Source organism: Sinocyclocheilus rhinocerous, unplaced genomic scaffold (genome assembly GCF_001515625.1).
Source record: "Sinocyclocheilus rhinocerous isolate Xijiao unplaced genomic scaffold, SAMN03320098_v1.1 scaffold1786, whole genome shotgun sequence".
Lineage (NCBI taxonomy): Eukaryota > Metazoa > Chordata > Actinopteri > Cypriniformes > Cyprinidae > Sinocyclocheilus > Sinocyclocheilus rhinocerous.
The window spans coordinates 356,284-382,168 of NW_015628942.1; the positions used below are offsets into that span (position 1 = coordinate 356,284).

The following is a 25,885-nucleotide window of genomic DNA, read 5'->3' on the forward strand; positions in this document are numbered from 1 at the left end:
AAACCCAGAGTTTCTCTCATTTCAGGGTTAACCTCCTTTCTGAAACTGGCCTCTTGTTTATTCTCACATCATACACAGGGTGCAATTTGTGAACAAACCACCAATCGGGGAAATCAATCGGGTGTTAATTATATTTTGAATAGAAAAAGGAGACACTATCCTGTACATATTCAATCGTGTTTGCTTTAATTTTATCAGTGCTTCGCTACACAACATGCAATCATTTACTCCAAATACCATTATGTATTCACGCTTTTACCTCATATTTCTTTAAATAGAATAAAACCATAAATTCTTAATGATTTGCAGAAAGACAATCCTCTGCCGATTTATCAGTCATTGCGTGATCATAATTCCCACATTACGGTGATGGTAAACTTCTGCGTTCTGTCTCATAATTCAATTATGTGTCAGTTTATTATATAGGCCTACACTATCTGCATTAGGTCACAGTAGAGTGAGTTTTGAGCAAAAACATTGTGCATTAATCTCATACTGTCACTCTGAAATACACTAATGGTGTGCGCTGACTTTCTGAAAAGCCCTGCATGGATTGAGGCGCGTGAACCAGGATCACGAAACCCAGACGGTTTCTATTAAGCGGGAGCACTGTTAAAGTCTCTTTCTAATTTTATTGTTGTTTATATTGTCATGTTTCAGTGTTTCACTTGCTGATGGTATTTTCACACTGTGATGTGCACACTCGCGCTTCTGTGAACAGAGAAAACATAATAAAACTATAAATAAAAAGTAATGTTAAAGCCTATACGCAAAATATATTTCATTTAAATATTACAGATTAAAAACTGAAAGAAAACAGAGTTTCAGTTCATTGTGGCGTGCTCCAAATATCTAGGAAAGGAAACAGATACATTCAGTTTGTTTTCGTTATTTTACAAAATCTGAATATCTTTGGTCATTTATGAATTACTGTATGTCTTGCTTTTATCTGCATGACCATAAAATCCGGAGCAACAGTTTACTCTCATGGAAGGAAAAAATCCAGTGGTCAAGCCGCCGCTTCACACACGCACACACAAAATATTATTGTTCACCAGACAAAAAAATTTATAATCATATGAACTTAATAACACAATATAAGTGTAACAATAATGTTCAAATGTGACAAGCAAAAACATTAATAACTGAATCATTCATATTTTATTTCTTTCAGCTGTACATAAACAATATAGGCTAGGCTACGTAAAAAATGTGGTTCTCACATCTTTATGAGCTCTGTCGCTTGCTGTCAATATACGCCTGACAGAGGCGCGTAACACATTTGTTGCATATTATTGGCTTCAGGACAAGCTATAACCGAGAATAAAACATGACTGCCCCCGACTGGTAATGTACTTCATGTGCCAGAGAACTTCACTACGGGACGCGTCTTGCCATGGCAGGTCATGGGATCCCTTTCCCTGTGATGCGCATTTTTTATGGCCACATCTGTAGCTCCTCCTGGGGGATCCTAAGGCATTCCCAGGCCAGCTGAGATATATAATCCCTCCAGCATATCCTGGGTCTGCCCCAGGGTCTCTTCCCAGTTAGATATGCCCGGAATATGTCCCCTGCAAGGTGTTCAGGAGGCATACTAAACAGATGTCCGAACCACCTCAACTGGTCCTTTCAATGCAGAGGAGCAGCGGCTCTATTCTAAGTGCCTCTCGGATATCCAAGCATCACACTGTCTCTCAGGGTATGCCCAGACACTAGGGCTGCACGATTAATCGAATGCGATTGTCATGCGCATTTTGTTATGTTTGAAATAAATCCTTCTGTGAGATGATGTCGTTTCTTACTCAGAATAAGGCACGCAACATATTTCATAGTATTTAAGCAGTGATAAAGGCATTGCAAGCCCAACCAGAGACCCTTCAGAGAAAACTAATTTCGTCCGCTTGTACCCATGATCCTGTTCTTTCGGTCACTACCCAAAGCTCATAACCATGTTTGAGAGCTTTACCCGCATGCCTAGCTCCCTCTTCACCACAACTGCTCTGACCTACCCTTAACTCATGTGCAAGATTCCAAAATACTTGAACTCCTCCACTTGGGTAAACAAATCATTGCCTTCCCCAAGTGGGCAGTCCACTGTTTTCCAGCTAAAAACCATGGCCTCAAATTTGAAGGTGCTGACCTTCATTCCCATTTTGTCACATTTGCCTACAAACCGCCCAAGTAAACACTGAAGGTCACAAGGTCACATGAGGCCAAGACTTAAAAGTAATTCTTGGTTATTATAAATATATTTGTCTGGCCTCTCACCTGGAACTAATCTGCCTATAGGAAGACCCTACCAGGAGCTTAAGCTCCTGAAAACACAGCTCCCAGGGTTGCTGAGGTACACAGACCCTCCACCTCATTAAGGTGGCGATCCAAGAAGGGGTAATCATTGCTTCTTTTGCTCAAATCATGTTAACCCTCTGGGGTCGACTAACACGGATACGCGTTTTGTGGCATCTTCTCCTGATAACACAGAAAAGAACTTAAATTACACTTTCAGTTTTGATCTTACAGATAAGAGCAATACATCAATCGAATCTGTAAATGGTCTACTTTTATTTGTATACACACATAATAACAACAAAACTTTGTGCATTTATAAAATAAAGAAAACAAACATGGTGCGCTGTCTGCTGCTAGGAAGGGGGCACTCGTTCAGTTTTCAAATCCGTTCAGAATCTTAGAGTAAGTGTGCATTCACTATTTTACAGATGTTACTTTCATTTCCCAGAGGGTTAAGAAATGTATTTTGCCAGCTTTGTTCTATGCATGCATGTTCTAAAGTAATAAATAAATAAATAAATAAAATAAGATAGCTGACACTTTATACTGGTCTAATGAAAAATCATGATTTCTGTTTTAAATATGTTTTGTTCAGTTTGTGTAAAGCTAATAATCCTCTCTATAAAACAAAAACAAAAAAACAAAACAAAATCAAATAAAAAAAAAACAACAAAACAAAATCATCAAGGCATCACAATAAAAGCTGTCTCAACCCTCTACATTGCGAGTAAATTTTCACTCTGGGCGAGTAAATTATGTCTATCATTAGCCATTTGCTAATTAATTCTTAGATTTTACTCGCCAATGTGTGAGTTGGAGAGTAAGTAGCACAGATATATTTTCACTCTCTGAACACTCTGACTGAGCGCTTGAGAGTTTCGCTCTCCGTCAAGTGATCTGTACCTTTTCAATTCATCTTAATGGATGCACAGCGTACCTGTATTTGATGCACCGTAAACTCTAGTGTGAAGGCGCGGGTCGCTTTGCTGAGAGCGCTGTTTCTCACACATGCAAATAGAGAGAGCGAGAGTCTTACATACCACGCTGAATCGACGCGCTACAAGTAAACAATATTCATTTTTGTATTTTCCTGTCAAAATAACGGAGTTCATTTAGAATTCAGCTTTTAAGAACAAGCAGAATATATGCCGGTTTCTCCGGTAGTGGGCGGAACTAATGTGCAAACGGCAATCTCATTGGCTGGCGCTCATCTATTACCCAACGGTTCTGCTATTAGTCTTGTTCGAGATGCATCAGCGCTGTGCAGACTGATCGGCATATGACATCAAAGTACCATGAGAACGATTCAAAAGCTTAAAGAGTCGTCTGCACTCCAATCACTCTCGCGGTACTTTGATGTCATACGACGATCGGTCTGCGCAGCGCCGATGCATCTCGAACAAGCCTATTACCGTCCCTGTTTTGATTTCAGCAAATTAGTTCGCATGAACGCTGACAACGTGATTAATAATCATGAACCCAGCAGCTCATCAGTCCCTAGCAGTGCTTGAAGTGGCCGGTACGCAGTATTTTAGTCTTTAGCCTACCTGCACTTCTGACATGTTGCAGGTACTGAGTCAAAGCGTCAGTGTCTGGGTGATTAGAAATGGCACTATAAAGCAGACTACCCAGGAAGTCATTTGAATCCGGTAAAGTGAGTACCGGCACTTCTTTTTTCCACTTCAAGCACTGGTTGAAAAATTGACTAGCCAACGGCGATTATATTGCCAACGTGTGCATAGTGGGTTGTCTCTCGAAGTTGTCTTTATTTATAATAAGTAAACTAAAATAAACAGTGACTAACAAAATAAAGGGGTAGCCCCAATTGTATCTGTACATTTTCTTCTTCTTCTTCACAATGGGAGTCTATGGCAGCCTTATCAACAGAACATAGGAAAATTATGAAAATTGGCACACTTGTAGTAATGGTCATGAATAGTGATCTGACCAACTTTGGTGACTCTAAGAACAACTCTATAGCGCCACCACCAGTTCAAAAATTCAACATTGAAATGGTAATAACTCTTGAACCGCTTATTCTAGAAAGATTAAACTTAGTACACCTGATTCCTCTATTCATACTGAACACATTCAACATCTTACATTAAGACTCCACCCATTACAGTAGTGGCCATTTTGAAAAGTACAGTATTCCGTTTTTCACTACTCCTCCTTCAAAATTAGTCAAATTCTTCTGAAAATTGGTAGGGCTGATCTTTGGACTGAACCACACAGAAATGACTAAACAGATTTTATTTCTTCATCTTGGTTCAAAAGTTATGATATCGCAAACGTAATGAGGTTGACCCACAATTGATTCAGAGGCTGTATCTTGGCCAAACTTTGATCATTTGTTGTAACACAACTTGGTACACTCCATCAACAGCATAATATGAGGGTCCATGCCAAAGTTGGGAACAGCGTCTTTTTCACATTTTTGCTTATAACTTTTGAACAGTTAGTCAGAAAATAATGGTCTTGGTGTCTATGATTCCTTGGGTCATGCTGAATCTGTGGATGTCGATTTTTCCAGGATCGGACAAATCATCTTGCTGCCATTTTGAAAAAAATGTCATAAATAACAACATGTTTTAAACCATTTGACATATCTGCACAAAAATGGGTATGGATCATCAACACAATGTCCCAGAGGTACCTGAGAAGTTTGAATACAGTGTCCCCTAGCGTTCCAGAGATATAACGATTTTTGCAAAAATGCAAATAACTTTTGAAATCATTGTCCAATTTTTTGTGTGTGTGTGTGTGTGTGTGTGTGTGTCATTTCGTTCCTTGTGTTATGCCGATTCTGACGATGTGTCATTTGTAAATTTAAAAAAAGAAATTCACTATTCCTCCTACAAATTTTGTCCAATTTTGTCCAAAATCTAATCAGATAATCAATGGACCGAACTGCACAGAAATGACTGAACAGATTTTAATATTCACTACCGTTTCCAAGAAATACTTGACGGAAATTTACCATGCCTGTTTTTGGTTGATTTATGCTAGTTAGCTTAGCATGCTAATTGGTTGCCATTCTTTCTAATGTGGCTCTTCAGCTATCAGGTTAACCATAAGCTACGTTAGCGTTGAGTTAGCTTAGCATGCTAATCTGGTCAACGTGCTAAGTCATGCTTTTGTCTTCTCATTCTCACACTAAAACCTCTACTCTGCAGTCTGTTGAATGTGCATCAACTGAGTGGTGCACTCTGCTAAGCCACTGGCCTCAATCCTTTCAGGTCGTGGGTTTGAATCCAGTGTGGCACATGCCCAGACTGCAAGAGGTACTGTGGCCAGAAGTGGTGTGAATGCTGCTTTTGTTCTAAATGTTGGATCTTCCATGTTGTTCTTTTTGAATCAGAAATGTGTTTTTGTTCATTCTCATGTGAACTTCTGTTCATTTTGAGTTCATTCTCACCTGTACTTCTAAGTAAGCAGCGCTTTATGTGTGCCATATATACATATGTATGCATTTATTCTTAAATTATCTTGTTTGGGAATGGGGGTGGGTGGGTACTATAATCAACATTTCATCTACAGCATACATTTTTTATAATATATTTTGTGGTCATTCTCATCTGAACTTCTGTTTATTTTAAATTAATTCTCACCTGTACTTCTGAACCTATCTGTTTTTTTTTAATGTACATTCTATTTCTGCTGTTTTTGCTCTTCCTTCTCTACACTACGCTTCATTAACGTTATTAGCTAGCATGCAAGTTAGTGCTTGTGCCTCTGTGTTCCTATTTACATTAAAACATATCTTCAACATCATAGTGACTGTGGCACAATATGACAAGAATTGTGCTCTCACAGGTTCGATTCTTGTGTGGGGTGACATTATAATAGAACATGTTGTGTAATGTCTTACAATGTCAGCAACATTTTATTTTATTTTATTTTATTTATTTTTTATTTTTTTAATAAAAATAAATGTTTTTTTGTTCATTCTTCCTGATTGGCTCGCTCACACTATCCGTTGGTCTGGGGATGAAAACTTGACGACAGACTCGTAGAGGCCCCGATCTGTAGACAAAATTCCTGCCAAAAACGGGAGACAAACTGGGGGCCCCTATCAGAGACCACGTCAACCGGAAGACCATGAATCCGGAAGACGTGGTCAATTACCAGTTGGGCTGTCTCCTTGGCAGAGGGGAGTTTGGGTAGGGGCACGAAATGAACCGCCTTAGAGAAGCGATCCACCACCGTGAGAATAACGGTGTAGCCTCTTGAAGGGAGTAAGCTAGAGACAAAATCTAAGGCTATGTGTGACCAGGGACGAGAGGGGATGGGCAGGGGTTGGAGTAGACCAAAGGAGGGACAGTTAGAGACCTTGTTCTCGGCACAAACAGAGCAAGCCAATACAAACTGCCTGATGTCTTGGCCAATAGAGGGCCACCAAAATTGCTGGCAGATGGCAGCCTCCTGACTCCTGGATGGCAGGCAACCCTAAATTCATGACCCCACTGAAGGACCTCAGGGCGCAGCACAGCCGGCACGAACAACCTACCCGCAGGACACTCAACTGGCACTTCCTCCCTTCGTCCGGCCTCCTCCACCCTCCGCTCGACGTCCCAGAAGAGGGCCCCCACCACCACTCCCTCAGAGAGTATGGCATTGGCTGGGGTCTCCTCTCCCGGACGCTCAAACTGGCGGGATAGAGTATCGGGCTTAACGTTTTTGGACCCGGGCCGGTACGAAAGGGTGAAGCCGAATCGGTCAAAGAAGAGTGCCCAGCGAGCCTGGCGCGAGCTCAGCCTCTTGGCCGAATGGATATATTCTAAGTTCTTATGATTCGTCCAGACCAAGAAGGGCTGCGCTGACCCCTCCAACCAGTGACTCCACTCACCCAAGGCCAACCTAACTGCCAGCAGCTCCCGGTTGCCAATGTCGTAATTATGTTCAGCTGGGTTGAGGCGATGGGAGAAATATGCACAGGGGTGCACCTTCCCATCCTTAGCGGAACGCTGGAACAAGACTGTGTCTACCCCGACCTCAGAGGTGTCCACCTCCACAATAAATTGCCGTTCGGGATCTGGAATGGAGAGAACAGGAGCAGAGATAAACCGGGACTTTAAATTTTCAAAGGCCTCCTGAGCCTGAGCACTCCAGGTGAATGATGAAGAAGGCTTTCATGGATTCTTGAATGTATTTGTCCATAGCCTCTCGTTCTGGACCTGACAGGGAAAAGAGACGACCCCGGGGCGGAGAAGTGCCTGGAAGGAGATCGATAGCACAACCTTCCTAGCCTTCCTCCAGACACTACGACATCTCCGGACAAAGGCTAGGGCAGACGGTACAGCCGCATCGGGTTCCTGAGAGGGAAACAAGGGAGGTAGATAGCCAACAGAACATTCAAAAGGTGACATACCTGTGGATGCTACTGGGAGAGTATTATGGGAATACTCAATCCACGTGAGCTGTTGGCTCCAAGAGGCAGGATTGCGGGACGCCAGGCAGCGGAGAGCTCGCTCGAGATCCTGATTGGCTCGTTCACACTGTCCGTTGGTCTGGGAATGAAAACCGGATGACAGACTCGTAGAGGCCCCGATCTGTCGACCAAACTCCTGCCAAAAACGGGAGACAAACTGGGGACCCCTATCAGAGACCACGTCAACCGGAAGACCATGGATCCGGAAGACGTGGTCAATTACCAGTTGGGCTGTCTCCTTGGCAGAGGGGAGTTTAGGTAGGGGCACGAAATGAACCGCCTTAGAGAAGCGATCCACCACCGTGAGAATAACGGTGTAGCCTCTTGAAGGGGGTAAGCCAGAGACAAAATCTAAGGCTATGTGTGACCAGGGACGAGAGGGAATGGGCAGCGGTTGGAGCAGACCAACGGAGGGACGGTTAGAGACCTTGTTCTGGGCACAGACAGAGCAAGCCAATACAAACTGCCTGACGTCCTGGCCCATAGAGGGCCACCAAAATCGCTGGCGGATGGCAGCCAGCGATCTCCTGACTCCTGGATGGCAGGCAACCCTAGATTCATGCCCCCACTGAAGGACCTCAGGGCGCAACACAGCCGGCACGAACAACCTACCCGCAGGACACTCAGCTGGCACTTCCACCCTTCGTCCGGCCTCCTCCACCTTCCGCTCGACCTCCCAGAAGAGGGCCCCCACCACCACACCTTCAGGGAGTATGGCATTGGCTAGGGTCTCCTCTCCCGGGCGCTCAAACTGGCGGGATAGCGTGTCGGGCTTAACGTTCTTGGCCCCGGGCCGGTACGAAAGGGTGAAGTTAAAACGGTCAAAGAAGAGTGCCCAGCGAGCCTGGCGCGAGCTCAGCCTCTTGGCCGAATGGATATATTCTAAGTTCTTATGATTCGTCCAGACCAAGAAGGGCTGCGCTGACCCCTCCAACCAGTGACTCCACTCACCCAAGGCCAACCTAACTGCCAGCAGCTCCCGGTTGCCAATGTCGTAATTATGTTCAGCTGGGTTGAGGCGATGGGAGAAATATGCACAGGGGTGCACCTTCCCATCCTTAGCGGAACGCTGGAACAAGACTGTGTCTACCCCGACCTCAGAGGTGTCCACCTCCACAATAAATTGCCGTTCGGGATCTGGAATGGAGAGAACAGGAGCAGAGATAAACCGGGACTTTAAATTTTCAAAGGCCTCCTGAGCCTGAGCACTCCAGGTGAATGATGAAGAAGGCTTTCATGGATTCTTGAATGTATTTGTCCATAGCCTCTCGTTCTGGACCTGACAGGGAAAAGAGACGACCCCGGGGTGGAGAAGTGCCTGGGAGGAGATCGATAGCACAATCAAACGGCCGGTGGGGGGGAAGCGAGGTGGCCCGGGACTTGCTGAAAACCAGCCGCAGATCATGGTACTCCCCCGGGACACCAGTGATATCAGCTGCCTCAACCTGCAACACAGGAGACACAGACACAGGAGGAGAGACTGCACCTAGGCAACAGGCATGACAAGACTGACTCCAAGACACAATCTGGCTGCGGGACCAATCCACATGAGGTCTGTGCTGAGCCAACCAGGGGTGCCCCAGAACAAGACTAGCATATGGGTACTCCAGGAGGAACAGCATAACAGACTCACGGTGATTGCCCGACACAACAAGACTTACACAGGGGGTGGTGTGGGTGATAGTGGCTACAGGCTGGCCAGAGAGGCCCCAGACAGTGACAGGAGAGGAGAGGGGAATGGCAGGGATGCCCCAGCTCTTGACCGTGCTGCAGTCCAGAAAGCTGGCTTTGGCGCCAGAATCAATCAGGGCCTTGCAGGAGTGGGCGGAGTCTTTGTAAGTGATGGTGGCAGAGAGTTAGGTGCGTGACTGAGGGGAGATAAGAGGAGAAACGCCCACCAGGACTCCCCGGTTGACTAGTGGGCCTTGGCTTTTAAAGGACACGACTGAACAAAGTGGCCCAGCTTTCCACAGTAGAGGCAGAGGCCCCGAACCAGCCTTTGTTGTTTATCTTGAGCAGACAATCGAAGTCGCCCCAACTGCATGGGCTCAGGTTCAGCCAGGGGCGATTGAGGTGGTGGGTGGCTCTTAAAAGGCTAGGTCTCCTCCAGCCCCCAGGACGAGCGGGGAGCCAAGAGTCGCTGACGCAAACGGAGGCCAGATTGATAAAGCCCTTCAGGTCTTGGGGTGGATCGTGGGTAGCAATCTCATCCTGGATTTCGAAGTTAAGCCCCTCCCGAAACATAGCTCGCAGTGCTCCCTCATTCCAATCGCAGGAAGCTGCTAGAGTCTTAAATTGAATGGCATATTCAGTCACGGAACGGCCTCCTTGACGGAGCCGCGCTAGTTTGGATGCAGCCTCATCTCCTTTAACAGAGCGATCAAAAAGTCTTGTCATTTCACAGCGAAACTCCTCAAAATCAGTGCAGAAGTGGGCTCTAGCGTCCCAAACGGCAGTCCCCCACTTGCGAGCCTTTCCTGTCAGCAGAGTAATGACGTAAAAAGCAACCTTTAACCATTCTGTAGCATATCGGCGTGGTTGCAGCGCGAACACCAGCGAACATTGTGATAAAAATGCCCGACATTAATTCGGATCTCCATCATACAAGGGCGGGTTGTTGGCATGCGTCTCGGGCTCGCGGTCGTGGTGAGAAAGACAGGGGGACCACTGAAGCGGAGGATGACAGAACGTCTTATTGGAGTTCGGGGAAGCGGCCGCTTAATTCAGCCATTTGGGCATTGAGGGTTTCAACCTCCTGAGTGGTGGACGAGAGCTGGCTGGCTTGGTGGCCGAGGAGAGCTCCTTGATGAGCGATGGCCGATCTAACAAACTCCTCACCTGCTGGATCCATCTTGGTCAGTCCGTACTGTCAGAAACAAGACCGGGATCCAACAGCAGGTGAAACAAAAAATTCAAAGTTTATTGAAAACTGTGATAACAGAAAATGCTCCGTCAATAAATCAGCTGGATAGCAAATCCGCCAGCAAACAGTCAGCTTGATCAGCGCGGAGGTCAGACCAGCCTCTGCCGAGCCAACGGAGAAGAGAGGCGGCGAGGCGACAATTGAAAGCCGCCGCTGAATTCCAGAGGCAGTGCCAAGCCTGGGCAGAGAGGAATCGGAAGGGGCTGCTGTGAAGAGACAGGCATACGATCAGAGAGAGCCTAGGCAGAGAGCCGACCAGAGTCCTAGAGGGGCAGGCGGGTAAAAAGGAGAGGGTGACAAAAACAGGAACGCCAGACCGACTAGACTAGAAAAATAAACACAACAAAACTGGGTCAGAAAACACAACATGCACCGAGACGATCTGAGCTTCAGAACAACACATTACGGACTGACACAAAACAGCAAACACGAAGGCAAGAAAAAGGGAAGATAATGAGGACAAAACAGGGTGCAGGTGAGGAGGGAGAATTAGCTAACAGGGATAACAAGAGGGGCGGGGTATACACCATGAGCTTCAGAACAACACATTATGGACTGACACAAGACAGCAAAGACGAGGGCAAGATAAAGGGAAGATAATGAGGACAAAACAGGGTGCAGGTGAGGAGGGAGAATTAGCTAACAGGGATAACAAGAGGGGCGGGGTATACACCATGATGAGAGCAGAGCACATGGCGAGCCGACAAAACAAAAGGCCATGTGCTCCATGAACACAAACCCTAAGCAGACCCCACCGAGATCGTGACATACAGATGTTCCATGTCATCAATGACGGTCTATTTGAAGTGTATCACTGTATTGTCTGTTCTGTTTTTGTGTCCATACCATGTGAACACTATCCTGAGATTCCAAGATCCACGGAGTACGGTCAATTCAGCCTCAAATCCAATCCAGTGATTGTCGCTCACAATCCTACATCTCCCATAATTGATCTTCTTTCTTGAGCTAAAAAGCTTCATCCAGCCAAGGTTATTGTAATATTTAATTTGTATTCAGCTTTATGTTTAGAATAGTTTTGATTCTGTTTAACTTTCCTTACTTTTAAGATATTTTTTTTCTAGTTTTTACCTGACTTCAAGTATATATTACATTACTAAAGTATTTTGTTTTTAATCTAATTTCTGGCATATCCTAAGCCATCCAAACATAATTGTATGCTTCCAAACATCATAGGAAGCATCCACAAAGACTGCCTGCATCCATCCAGTTTTCTCCCAATGTATCATAATTAAGTTAATAGAACAACACAAAAATTGTTAAGATTTACTAAAACCCACAAAAAAGGTAAGTTGACTCAGGTGTGCCTGGTTACATAAACATTTTCTGTTTGAAATTTAATCAACCCTTTTAAAGGCATTGCTAAATTCATTAACCATATATTTTCAGATATTCAAACCACAATGAAAGCCAGCTGTAACATCCAAAGTTCTACAAATGTTTATACAGAAGCGCACCACCAATACAGAGGTAAATGTAATAGTTTATATTTAAGTTTTACAGACATTATGCAGTTTCATTCAAGCACTAATTAACCAATTAACAACACACTTTCAACAACACAACTCAGCAACTACTGCCAATAACCTGACGTCCACAAACCCATGTTCAACTGCCCACCACTGACAAAAAGATAACCTAATAGGCAGTTGAAACATTATTTGCTGATGTTTAGTAAACTCTATGTTTATTAAGTACTTCATGTTAAAAGTATGTAATCTTTTCAGACTTCCGAAATGCACTGAAGTTATAACTTCCACCATACATGAGATTCTATACCCCATCCAGCACATCATTATATACCCCATGAACTTCTATAATGAAGAAAACAACTGATAAGGTAAATGTAGCAGTGTTATATCAGCAAAACTTGAATTGACTCATTTCTTCAAGCACTGTTTCACCTGCTAACAATACATTTTACAGGTTTATGCATCAAAACTCAATAACTACTGTTGATATTCTAAGGTCCACAAACTTCTACAAAAAAGTCCACTACTGTCAAAAGGTGAGTGTACAGACAGTGTTTACATTAGTTGCAAAATGTTTTTGTTGTGTAAACACTTATTTTACCAAGCAGTTAATATTCCATGATTGGTGTATTTTTGTTTTTCCAAATTTCTGCAGTACACTATACTTTTAACTCCCTCCTTATCCATTATGTGATTCTCTGCTCCATAAACATTTTTTTTATAAAGAAGCACACAACTGATAAAAAGGTAAATTTAATTGTATAATGTCTGGAAAACTTAATCTCACTCTTTAAGCAAAAATTAATATATTAACAATACACTTTCAGATTTGTGAAACAATTTGATAACCACTGATGATATTCTGAGATCCACAAACTCCTATAGAAATGTCCACTACTGACAAAAAAGGTAAGCTAAGAGACTCTACATTACTCACAAACTGTTTTTGTTTGTGTAAATACTTTACTTTTATCAAGCAGTTCATGTTACATTCATTATTTTTTTCAGATTTCTGAAATGCTTTGAAGTTATCCCCGATATTTCCAACATGTGATTCTCTGCTCCATGAACTTTTATAAGTTAGTCATTTAGATATATATAGTCTGAGAACACACCTTCCCCAGTTGTACACTTGTTCTCCAGTTGTAAGCCAGTTGGAATATCAGAGTGAATATCATTGCACAATATGGGCACAGAAAAGAAAAATATAATGCAGTTATACTGGTTTCAGTACATGCCACAAATATAAATTATTAGCTCATTGAAAAAAGTATTGCTTGATGGTAACTGTAATATGTTTGCACAATTTCAACAAAAAAATATTCTGCATCTTTAACATAGACATGGTCTATCAGCGTACCTCTCTCAGTTGTAGGATGTTGCACATGTTGACTGCATCCATATAGTTCCATTGACGTTCCAATTGTAGATGATGTCAAGATGTCCTCATTGAAGTCTCCTAAAATTACGTTCTTTCCTTCATATTTCTCCAGCTCATCAATAACATGCAACATATTTTGTCGAAACATGTTAAGTGGATATGAATTAGGCCTGTACAGCAAAGCAGCATTCAAACGTATATGTGGAACTGCAAAGTATAGACATTTCAAGTTGCAAGGATCTGGAATGATGACATTAAAATGAATGCTTTCACAAAAGAACAATCCGACTCCACCTCATCTTTGTTGTTTTAAATCAGTGAAAAGTGGAGTGCTGTTGTCATAACTGTAGCGTCTGCGTAGAATCATGCATGATCTTTGGGGTTTTATGGCTTAAGAGACCTTTTTAGCCTTTTGACATTTGCATATAAATTACAGTTCTGGTCAGAGACTTTACGTTTGTATGGGGGTTTAAATTGCCAAATGGTTCCTCGCCGTCAAGGAGATTCTAACCAGCCCCCCCACTATCATCTCCCCCATCTGACTTCAAACACTGCTACAGTTAATTCAAAGATCTAATCTAAATATTTATTATGAATCATAACCAGTTATAATTCGTCATAAATATTTCCCTTTTTGAGTTGAAAAACCCTACATAACATTTAGCTCTTGGATTGTTCTTAAACATAAATCCTGAAAACTGTACTTTGTCTTCAACTTTTAGCCACGTTTCAGTTAAACAGATACAATCTGCATTCATTAGCTGTCCATGAACTTGAATATGTTGAACTAGGGCTGTCAAAAAAAAAATTAATTTCAAATATTCGTCGAATTTTAAATAAAAATCCACATTCGAATGCAAAAACGTTGCATCCGAATTTTAGGTGTGTGTTAAGAAGGAAATTTCTGTTGTTGCTTCGATTTCTGAATTTTACCAACATTTCGATCATCAAATTTCACATGAACAGCCGATGGGAAGTTATCATCATCATCATTATGATCATCATCATCACCACCACATTTTTGATTTTTGCTCATGAGGACATATGTGCCAAAGGCTCCATTGACAAGTCCATCAGAAACATCAACATTTTTCTTTAACATTACTCTTGCTCCGACACCCATGGAAACACATTTGTCCAAACATGAGTTGAAAACATTTGCATGAAATCCAGCTTTTATTTCTATTTTTCCAGTTTCTGGATTTCTCTCAAAATCTCTAGCTCAAATAGTGATTGCTTCAGGACAACACTCATTAAGTTTCTGAATGTTGTATTCATCAACCTGAGCATTTGTAGGTGAATGTCATCACATTATTCACCAGTTTCACGTTGCTTCAACACGTTAATGTCACTTGGGCTTAGAATTTCCTTCTTTTTATGAACCTAAGACGATTTAACATTTCAGAAAACGATGCATCTTGCTGCCTGACAACTTGTGTTAGTTTGGCAATTTCAAAGTTGTTATCCCAAAGATTAATTCCTTTTGTATCAACATACAGGGGAATTCCTCTGACAGGCGGAAGTTGATCAAAATCGCCAACACAGACCAAACTGACTTTTCCAAAAAGGGAGTACACACCAGTTTGCTTAATTTGTCTCAATCTCCCATGAACATGTCGTCCCCTTGGAATTATAAGGTTCTATCTGCATTCCGAGTAGTTTTGAGATTTTCACAGTTTTTGCATTCCATTCGACTGTGTAGATCTTTTTTTTTTTTTTTTAATGTCCCAAAATGTACACAACATTAAAAAAAATCGATCACATAATGTAAATAAATTGTCACAGAATAAGAATATGTGAATAACTCAATTTTGACAAACATGTCAGAGAGAACCTTATAATTCCAAGGGGATGATATGACAAAAGGTGATGGTCAACCATGGACATCTTTTCAATGATCAGAATCTGCAAACATCCCATTTTTGCATGTAGTGAATTGATTTCGTCATCACTTAGGAGCTGATATGGCAGTTTGACATTGGCACCTATTGAAAAAGTATTGTGGATGGTGGCAGCATCAATGTTGTATGAGAAATAGAAGAGAAATAGCTCAGTATTTTGTCCAAGAAGATTGTCTAGACACCATTTCCGCACTTTGTAAAATATTGCAGATTGTTGTGCATTTAATGATCTTAGTAAACTTAACGCCTCGTCTCTAGACATCCCAGTGTGGTTGGTTGTAATACTGTATGGAATTCGAGGGTTAGCTACAAGATCTGGAATAGAAGGCTCAGAATCATCTTCATCAGGAATTATATTATTCGTCCTTAGTTCTATGCATTCATGACGTTCCATTTCCGTGTCAGAACACAATGTAGCCCAAGCATCTTCCAAATTGACACCCTGCCCAAAAAAGCTGTTGAGCTCGATCTATTTTGTTACTGTCCTTATCAAACAGTGCTAAATTAGCATTAACAATACATTTTACTTTTGTCACATTACTTCCACATTTCACAGCATTATTGTTGTAGAAATCCTCATAAGTGACAAAATTCTCAGGCTTGAGTTCACAGTCTTTTTAATGTAGTAAGAAAAGATGTAACAATGAATGATAGTACTTTTCAGGATCTTTTGTTGGTGAAAATTTTGGATACCTGACAACTGCAGGTTCAGTTCGAGTTTTCTTCATCATATAACCACAGTTGTTGTTAAGCTTAATCACTTTGCCTTCTGAGGACTTTTGTGAAGAAACCTCTGATTTTGACAATATCCTGTTTTCAGAGCAAAAACTTGCAAAACACTGAATCTCAAACTCGTGCGTGTTTGGTCTATTCTTGTACCTGTCAACCAGACTAGTCATCCAAAAGCTGGTTTCTTCACCAGACTGATCATTTTTGTTTTGGAGAACACGAAGAGGCAAACTCATCTTTACAGGGTTCAATCCACTTGGAATAAACTGGACTTTTCGAGAACATTCCTACAAGTGCATACCTCACAGTCGATATACTGCCTCTTGAGCAGACATTTCTCTGTTGTGCAGATATACACTCCCAAGCATTTTTAGTGATGATCTTGCTTCAAGACTTCCATTCATGGCTTCATTTTGTGCACGTTGCAGCAACAGTCCCATTTCTTGTTCTGCTTTTGAGATGTAACTAATAATGTAAACCACTACAGTGTAAGCATCGGTGACATACTGGATATCCATGTTGCCTTGCCAGGCACAAAGTAAATGTTTATTGTACTGGTTCAACTGATGTCTTTTGGACTTCTTTTAAGGACAACAGTTTTATTTTTGTAACACTGTTTGTATGCTTTTTCAAAGAGAGCCTGATTAATGCCAATGGATTCAAAAAATGCATCTGTTGAATAAAAATTAATTTCAGAATCTGTTAATGCTCTTTTGACTTTCTCAAAAATTGTACTTGTAGCGTCTCTTCCATCACTGCTTTTCAAATCGTCTCGATTACCACCTCTTCTAATAAAGGTACGGGTAGATGGGGGTCGTGGAAAAATAAACCTGCAGACTGTCTTTTTCTTACGACATGTCTTTGAATGTCTGACACTGTGCTTCTGAACACTGTTGACAGTCTCAAACAGTTCAGTTTCATCCTCTCTTGAGGTCTCACAAGTGAAGTAATGATCAATGAAACTGGCAACCAAAGCATCATTGTCTTCATTTAACTTTGGTGCATTTTCAACCAAAAACAGACAATGAACGTGAGGAGATCCACAATGTTGAAACTCTACACGATAAAAGTAATCTACTATCTTCCCAAACGTTTGAGCTGAAGACATGATTACATCTCTCAGAAAACAATGTCATCTATAATCAAACATCCTTGCTGCAGTGACTGGGTTTCGTCTAATCAGTCCACATTTTTCAGACCAGTCAAGCTCATCTGCATTTAGATTTTTCCCTTCTTGTTTAAGTAAGGGACTAATCATTTCAGACCATCTCAGATCCGCAGAGCTAAAAGATGCAAAGAAAGTCGGAATGCCTAGATGTCTTATGAGCGCAAAAAGGTATTTTTTAATAGATTGCCAATATGGTAACGTCCCACGAATTGGTCTCAAAAACTTGTATCCTTCATCGAAATTCAATATTTTGTCAACAAGTCTGGGTTTGTTAGCATATCTGATGTTACTTCTATTAGTTAACTCGTCAGATCCTTTGCGTAAAGCAATTGAAACATTAGATACAACTTGATCAAGCTCCAACAAATACTGTGCATAGAAAATGAAGTCTGTGCTATGTCAATTTTATTCTTCCTGTAAATGGTGTCATCACAGTATTTTGTTTTGGCATAGTCAATTTTATTCTTCCAGTAAACGGTGTCATCACAATATTTTGTTTTGGTATAGTCAATTTTATTCTTCATGTAAACAGGGTAATTAAAGTATTTTGATTTCTGGTACTTCAGTTTTCTCTGTCTGTACTCACTTTCATTGCAGTATCTCATCCGATCACTCTTGGTTGCGGAACATTCTTGCAGCATCACTTACCTTTCTTTTACGCAGACATGGCTTGCTGACCTCATTTGACACGGCATCCCCACATGCTCCTGTACAAATGTTATCCCAATCTCTATACTTTACACGTCACAACTTCATAATGACTAATCATTATTAATCCATCCACAATGTACCACTAAAAACGTTAATTAACTAATAAACTCTGATCAACAAATCACACACTTCATTTAATTAACTATGAACCAACTCAATCTGTTTTAATTGGTCATGGTACATTCCCAATTAATTATGAATGATGTTAAATACCACAATACTCAGGTCAGAATTCCATTAGATCTTTTCCACTACAACAACAAAAATATTGCAAAAAAAAAACAACAAAGAGAAATAGAGAAATGAACAAACTTCCAGACTCAATTTCAGGATATGTGCATTGTGTATCACCCATAAAATTATCTAAAAATAATCACAAATATTTAGTCCATGGGCCAAGCCAGAATTTGGTACCACCTAAGGTGGCACAATCTCTTTGGTACCAGTTTGTTTGTAGAGTCCATATAAGTACTTTGAAACATGGTAACCATTTCAAATGAGTAGCTTTACTAATCTTTTGGGACAATCATTATTTTTGCCATTATTTGCACAGCAGGTTTGTATGAAGTCTATTGTAAGAGGTAGCCATACATGCTATATGTTTATTTTTTCAGGACAGTCAGGGCTCTCCAGATCTGCCATAATTTGACATGATATTTGTTGTATACGTTTTATATTAGCTTTCAGATTAAAGAAAACTATTTTTTGCATCTGTTAAATTGTTATATTTGTATATCTATCTCAAAAGATATTGATGTTAGGGGGGATATCTTTTCAGATATGGATACAGACAAGACTGTCTGTAATCTGGTGATATCAGAACCATGATGGTGGGACAATCCATGACCTAGCAATTTGAAAAAATATGTATGTACTGTATATGAAATAGTATATTATGCAACAACAACGACTGGTGCTAGTTTCAAAACCAGATTACTCCACCATACTTCGTTGTACAGATAAGTCACTAGCATCATCTGAAAGGGTGAGTCCTGCTGTTTATTTTGATATGTGTTACCCTTGGAGGCTACAAGCACTTCACGACTTATTCAGCTATGACTCAGCTGTGTGAAAATGAGTGAAGAAATGACAGATGAAATTACAACTTTGTTTAATTTGATGCATTTTCAAATCAAGATTACTCCGAACATCTTTGTTCTACAAGCAAGATACAAGGTACTTGACAGCGTCACTGTCAAGTCAAGTCAAGTCAAGTTTATTTGTACAGCGCTTTTCACGATACAAATCATTGCAAAGCAACTTTACAGCAAATTAAGTTTCTACAATATTTAGTGGTAGCTTATCAGTGGTGACTGTCAATTAATGTACATATGGCAGAAATGTACGGAAAAATCAATTTAAGATGTAATAAAACAGACGATGAACACTATTAACAGCAATTATTATATGATGCAATCAAACTTACAGCAAAATGTGGTAGTTCTGCATGTTGTTTCAGGGTTGGCATCATCTGAGGTCCTCTGAGGGGTTGGCATCATCTCTTCTCAGGTGTTCTGGATCCAGACTGAAGCTTGTGTAAACCCTAGTTACCACGGGATGTCAATCCCGTGGCAAAAACAGAGAAACAAATAGGGACATAATTAGCGTAGCTGCTGTTCCAACCAAGCAAAATTGATTTGTTTAACCCAAACTAAAGAATAATAATGTGCATTTGATCACATATAACTGCAGTACAAGATTATGAGATGCATTATTTGAATGCTTGGCCAAAGAGATGTGTCTTTAATCTAGATTTAAACAGAGAGAGTGTGTCTGAACCCCGAACGTTATCAGGAAGGCTATTCCAGAGTTTGGGAGCCAAATGTGAAACTGTGAAGCAGAAGGTCCACTCTTTCATTTGATGCCTGTTTTATACAATAACAACGTCGTGAGTAATTAAAAAAAGATTGATGAGTGTGAGGAGATGCAGAGATGGAGGTAATTTAAGACGGCTGAAATTTCATGTGATTTCAAGATTCATGTCAACGCATTCTGACACGATTCAATGAGTTCCTCAGCTACCTTAGAGAAAACAATGGTCCCCTGTCTACCTTTTGGATGTCTTATGTGGACATGGTTGAGATTTAGCTTAGTCTTATTCTAGCATCAAGGGAGGGAAAGTGGATGATGCATCTTGCAGCAATTAGAGCAACCATTCCATGGTGTTTTGCTTATGATAAGCTAAACTATGCCAGATATCTGACATACTAATATGCTCAAATGTCTCGCCTGGAGGTGGATCATCCTGGTGTTCATGCACACTTTATAGAGGGTGGTTTTTCTGTCCAGCTGGGCAGGAACAATCCCTTTGGAAAGATTCCGGTAGACCAGAAAATTGAGGAGACTGTTAACAAGGACACCCAGACTGCCGGTTGAACCAAGGGTTTCAGCTTAAAAACTGGAGCAGTCACCAGATACTATCTCACTTCAGAAAACAAAATCCCTGGGAACATCCTGGGATGTATCAGAGGAATTATACAGCAACATGGAATCATTTGTCTGCAGGATGTATGCACCATCGTCTAGTGTATCTGATGTCAATGATCTACGTTACCTGCTATTCTGTACCAAAAAGGGTGAAGTGGAGTCCAGCCTACTTCCCACTTGCAGGGACTGCTTAAAGCTGCATATACAGCGTGCCAATTACCAGGCAGCTGTCTGGAGGCACTGTCTGGAAAGCAGCTATTTGCAACCTGTGGAGAGAGATGCTATTGTCTGACCAAAAAAGACTGGAATGTTGTTGAAGAGCTGAAATCTTCCCACGAGGAGGCGGATACCCATATGCTCCTACATGCAAATCATGCTAGCCAGAATGTCTATCAAACCACAGTTATTGTGAGTGAGGATACGGATGTCATGATCCTTTGTCTTGGATGCTGTAAGAAGATAAACTGCCCCCTTTATCATAAATCTGGCACTCAGAATCGAACAAGGTACATCAACATCAGCAACCATGCTCAGCTCCTTGGAGATGAACTATGTGATGCTCTTATAGGGGTACATGCCTTTACGGGTTGTGATAGCGTAAGTGCTTTTGCAGGACGAGGAAAACTTACCACTCTCAAACTTGTGAAAGGAAACAGGACATTCCAAGAGTCCTTCAAATCCCTGGGAACATCCTGGGATGTATCAGAGGAATTATACAGCAACATGGAATCATTTGTCTGCAGGATGTATGCACCATCGTCTAGTGTATGTGATGTCAATGATCTACGTTACCTGCTATTCTGTACCAAAAGGGGTGAAGTGGAGTCCAGCCTACTTCCCCCTTGCAGGGCCTGCTTAAAGCTGCATATACAGCGTGCCAATTACCAGGCAGCTGTCTGGAGGCACTGTCTGGAAGGACAGCCAGACATACCCGAACCAAAAGGACATGAATGGACAACTGATGACAAAGGCATGCTTATAATAAATACAATAATTAAATTTTCTAATAATAATAAAATAGTATAAATATGTATAGGTAATTTCTAGATATTTGGACACCTCACTGAAATGGATGAGAAATATCTTCCACTTATTTGTACAGGTATGCTGATGTTAGACTGGATGCGGGGACCCCCAGCACCAATGGCTGTTCTGGAGCTAATGGCCTGCAAGCGTTCACGGACATGCAAGCTTCCTGACTGTTCCTGTCTTGCCAACAAATTAAAGTGCACAGAAATGTGCAAGCTACAAACCTGCAGCAATCAGAGGGAGGAGGAGGAGGAGAAGGAGGAGGATGCTGATGTCATGAGACTGGTTGAATATGATGATGATGACGATGATGATGATGATTAAACAGAAACAGTTTGCAATGACCAAATAAGTTCATGAACAAGGTAGAATTATTTTGTTTTTCTTTGTATGACATGTTCTGTTCAGATAAAGTTACAAGATTTTTTCATTCTTTGGCTCAACGATTAGTGTCATTGAAGGCTGATTTCTGTGACAAAGCTACCACTAACAAAAGGTTATCATGTTGTAATATCATCTAGAGCAGCGGTTCTCAATTCCAGTCCTCGCGTACCCCTGCTCTGCACATTTTGTATGTTTCTCTTATTGCTTCAGACGTTTGTTATATTTGACTGTAAGTGCCCTGCAAAGTGGACATTACCGGATATTCCGCCATGATTCCAGTTTAAAGGGAGCGTATGTGTTCCATACAAAGGGCATTTTAGTGTGCGAGATGTGAATTTAAATTGTATTTATTTACAGAGGTATATTATGTCCCACTTCACGCTTCTCTAGTAAGTTTCGTATGTGTGTGAAGATGCTGCAGGCAGCGGCACAGCGCAAATCTGTAAATGAATATTCCGAAGTGAAGTAAACTGATTTCCCCTGCTCAGGGAGTAGGGAGCAATGGACACTGTGTAGGGACCATGTCAATCGGAACACAGTTCATGCACGGAGCTCACTTCTAACGAGATGATGATCTGAATCAGGTGTGTTAACAAAGAGAGACATGCAAAACATGCAGAGCGGGGGTACGCGAGGACTGAAATTGAGAACCGCTGATCTAGAGATATGGACTTAAAAAAAATCTACAACTAGACCGAATTTGCCACCTTGGGTGGTACCAATTAGTGAAAATTGTGGCCTGGGCCCATGGACTAATTTCACTGCTTTACTACAAACAGACAGGGATGCACACCACCACACAGTAATCGTTCATTGTGATCAACATACCTTATGGAACAATGCTGCAAGGAACTGCTCGGCAATTAAACTCATATATGCAAAGAAAACCCTAAGTAAGTGTGCCTTTTGCATTTTATTCCACTTCTTATTTGTAGCTTAATTGTGTGTGTGACGGTAGTAACAGAGTTTTTTTTTTTTTTTCCTTCTTCCTAGAGATGTTCTCAACTAAATTTATTGTCGACTAGCAATCATTAATTTAAGCACTTGGTGCATTTATATTAACAAACCATATAAATCATAAGCCTTTAATCACCTATAGCCTATATAATACATAACCTAATCAGTGCTCGAAGGCAAAAATAAAGCTTTCTGTGGTGCACCGACAAGCATAATGATTATTGTATCCTGAATAAACAGGAAACCGTTTCATACCAATTACGCAATCTGAACATATTTATTTTAGATTTGATTGGTTTCATTTTAAAATGCACATGTCAAGTTTTCCATAAATGTATTATATAAACTGAGTTTCAGTTCACTTTGTGACTTACTCAAGTTCAAATAGAACATGAAATTGGACATCCTGTTTGTTTTCATTATTTTACAAACTCACAACGCTTTGTTGTCAGCTTACAGAAATAAAACCAAACCATTTATTTTCAAGTTGTAGCATTATTCTTATTACTATTACAAAACAATTACAGACTATTTTTCTATGGAGTATACCAGCTAAAACAATTTTAGTCAACTAAACCTCTTGTCAACTATTTATATTTTTCCTTAGCATCTCTTAAACTATTCACTCAATATACTACTTGTACCTCTATTTAAAAAAAAAAAAAGACTGTTTATTAATGTTTATTGAATTTTCCAGATTGCAATGACATGGAATACTACATCCAATGTTTCAAATCTACAAATCTAGAAGTGACTGAAATACCATTTCCCCATAAACCTCCAAAGGAAATACACCCCTCAACCATTGCCGAAATTAGGGTGTTTTGGGGCCCTGGAGAAGTTTTGACATGCCCTGACATTTGAGCTTTTTTCTGTTGCTTATAAACATTTTAATGGCTAAAGTTTTATAACACTGTAATCAGCACAAGATGTGCTACAATAATATGTGAGCAGCATGTATGTGATTGTGTGTTTGAGAAAACAACGTTTATGTGTGCTTAGTGAAAAACTAAAATTTTAAAGTCACTGAAATAAGGCCATAAAACACATACAGAACATTCGGAAGGGCATATGCGAGTAGGCGTGAATGATCATGAATATTAGTGTGATTCACACCTGAGAAGACAAAGGCCCACATAATGAGCTGCATAATGAGCCTTTCAGTCAGGTGTGTGACTGAGGGGGAATTGCTACAAATAAGAATGTGAGGAAAAAATACATTTATATATTTTTTTGTTTGTAGTTTATTTAGAATATATATATCTATCACATAAAATAACTTGAGATTCATTTGCGAGTGCAGTTAAATATTTTATTAGGGGAAGAAAAAACAACAACACAAGAGTCAAGCCGTCATGGGTGCAATATCTAAAATATCCAAAACAGCGGCAGGAAACTTGAACAACATTTGAAGAGACTCATGGGTGTCACGTTACACACACGAGGAATGAAGGAGCGAGGAGACACGGCGTAGAATAAATCAAAAGGGTTTTATTAACAAAGGCTGGGGATCACAGGACTCGACACAACAGGATGACGTTCAACGACTGACAAAGAACAAGAACTGGAACACACTTTAAATACACAGGAACTGATGAGGGGAAGACGAGGGACACCTGGAACTAATGACAATCAACATTGGAAACACCTGGGAACAATGAACTCAAAACACGAGAGACAGAAACTGGGTAACAGAGCACATGGGGAGCAAAGACACACACAAAACCTGGCCCAGAGTCTGACAATGGGAGTGTGGAGCCTGTGTAACATGTCAACATCAGTTTCTGTTTTCCATGACCGAGTGGGCTGCTTTGCTTTGGCTCTCTTTGCAACAGATTCTTTTGCACTGCTATTCTTACATCTGAAATAAAAAAGTAAGCATGCTGTTAACACAAACTACATTATTAACATTATTGTGATGTTCACTGATACTAGTACTAATTTATCAAAACAAAGAACACAATTACCACATGGCAAACATATTTCACCATACAGAAAATAAATCAAATGAAAGTAACATCTGTAAAATAGTGAATGCACACTTACTCTAAGATTCTGAATGGAGTTGAAAACTGAACGAGCGTCCCCTTCCTGTGTGAGATGCAGGTGAAGGCAAGAGTGGTGTATTCAGTTCTAAAATAATTTTATAAACAATCATTAGCATTTTTTTCCGCACAGTACCTTAGTATAGTATGCATACTTCATGAGAAAACAGAATGCCAATAATAAAGAAACTACATTTTAACACTATCAACCACAAATAATATTAGGGCTACCATTAGTCTAGGCATAATAAAAGTACACTTACTATACTGTGCACTTACTCAGTATGATTTTCCAGTGAACTCAAAACTGAACGACCACGCGTGCCTTTCTTGTGCAAGATGCCGGTGATGCAGCCAGAGTCCTGAAGGAAAATTGAAACAGTTGTTAGCAATTACCAGATCGTGTATAGCTGATAATAAATTGCATCACTGATAAGAAAGAACGCGCGTATATGTCGTCGATGGGTCACTCATTTACAGCTTACTTTATACATTTACACCTGAGAAGATCGCAAACACCAATGGTCAGGTATAACACATTCCAAACATTTACACCAGAGCAGATATTCGTGAACAGAAACTTAGTTATAGTCATAAACACAAGCATGCTTTGTAGGCCTATTATACAATACAAAAACAATTTATATCTGGGAAAATAAATGATTATTGTTAAGCACAATATAAAGATCTTCGCGAGCAGATACTATAGTAAAGTTTTGTCTAAACATTCTTACTCTAACATTATTAACATTATAACTCTTTATTACTTTTATATCGTTGCTGTCTATTTTATAGAACATAAAAAAAAAACATCCTGGCGTCATGAGACATAAGATGCAGTGAATGAATCTTCATAATGTTTCACTTGATTATACATTTAGTCAGGAATCATGGTTTGGGAAAAGTCTAACTAATAAAATATGTACAAGTTATGTCACAGTAACACAATAACAACTAATGCAAGTAGGCTAATAAAAAAAAAAGACTTATTTGTGTAAATGATATCCTCCACTGGATATC

At 40.6% G+C, this 25,885-nt stretch overlaps 1 pseudogene; it reads right to left on the minus strand.

Moving 5' to 3' along the window:
• Positions 1-10,412: 10,412 nt before the first annotated feature.
• Positions 10,413-17,917, minus strand: LOC107738536 (uncharacterized; annotated as a pseudogene).
• Between the last annotated feature and the right edge of the window lie 7,968 nt (positions 17,918-25,885).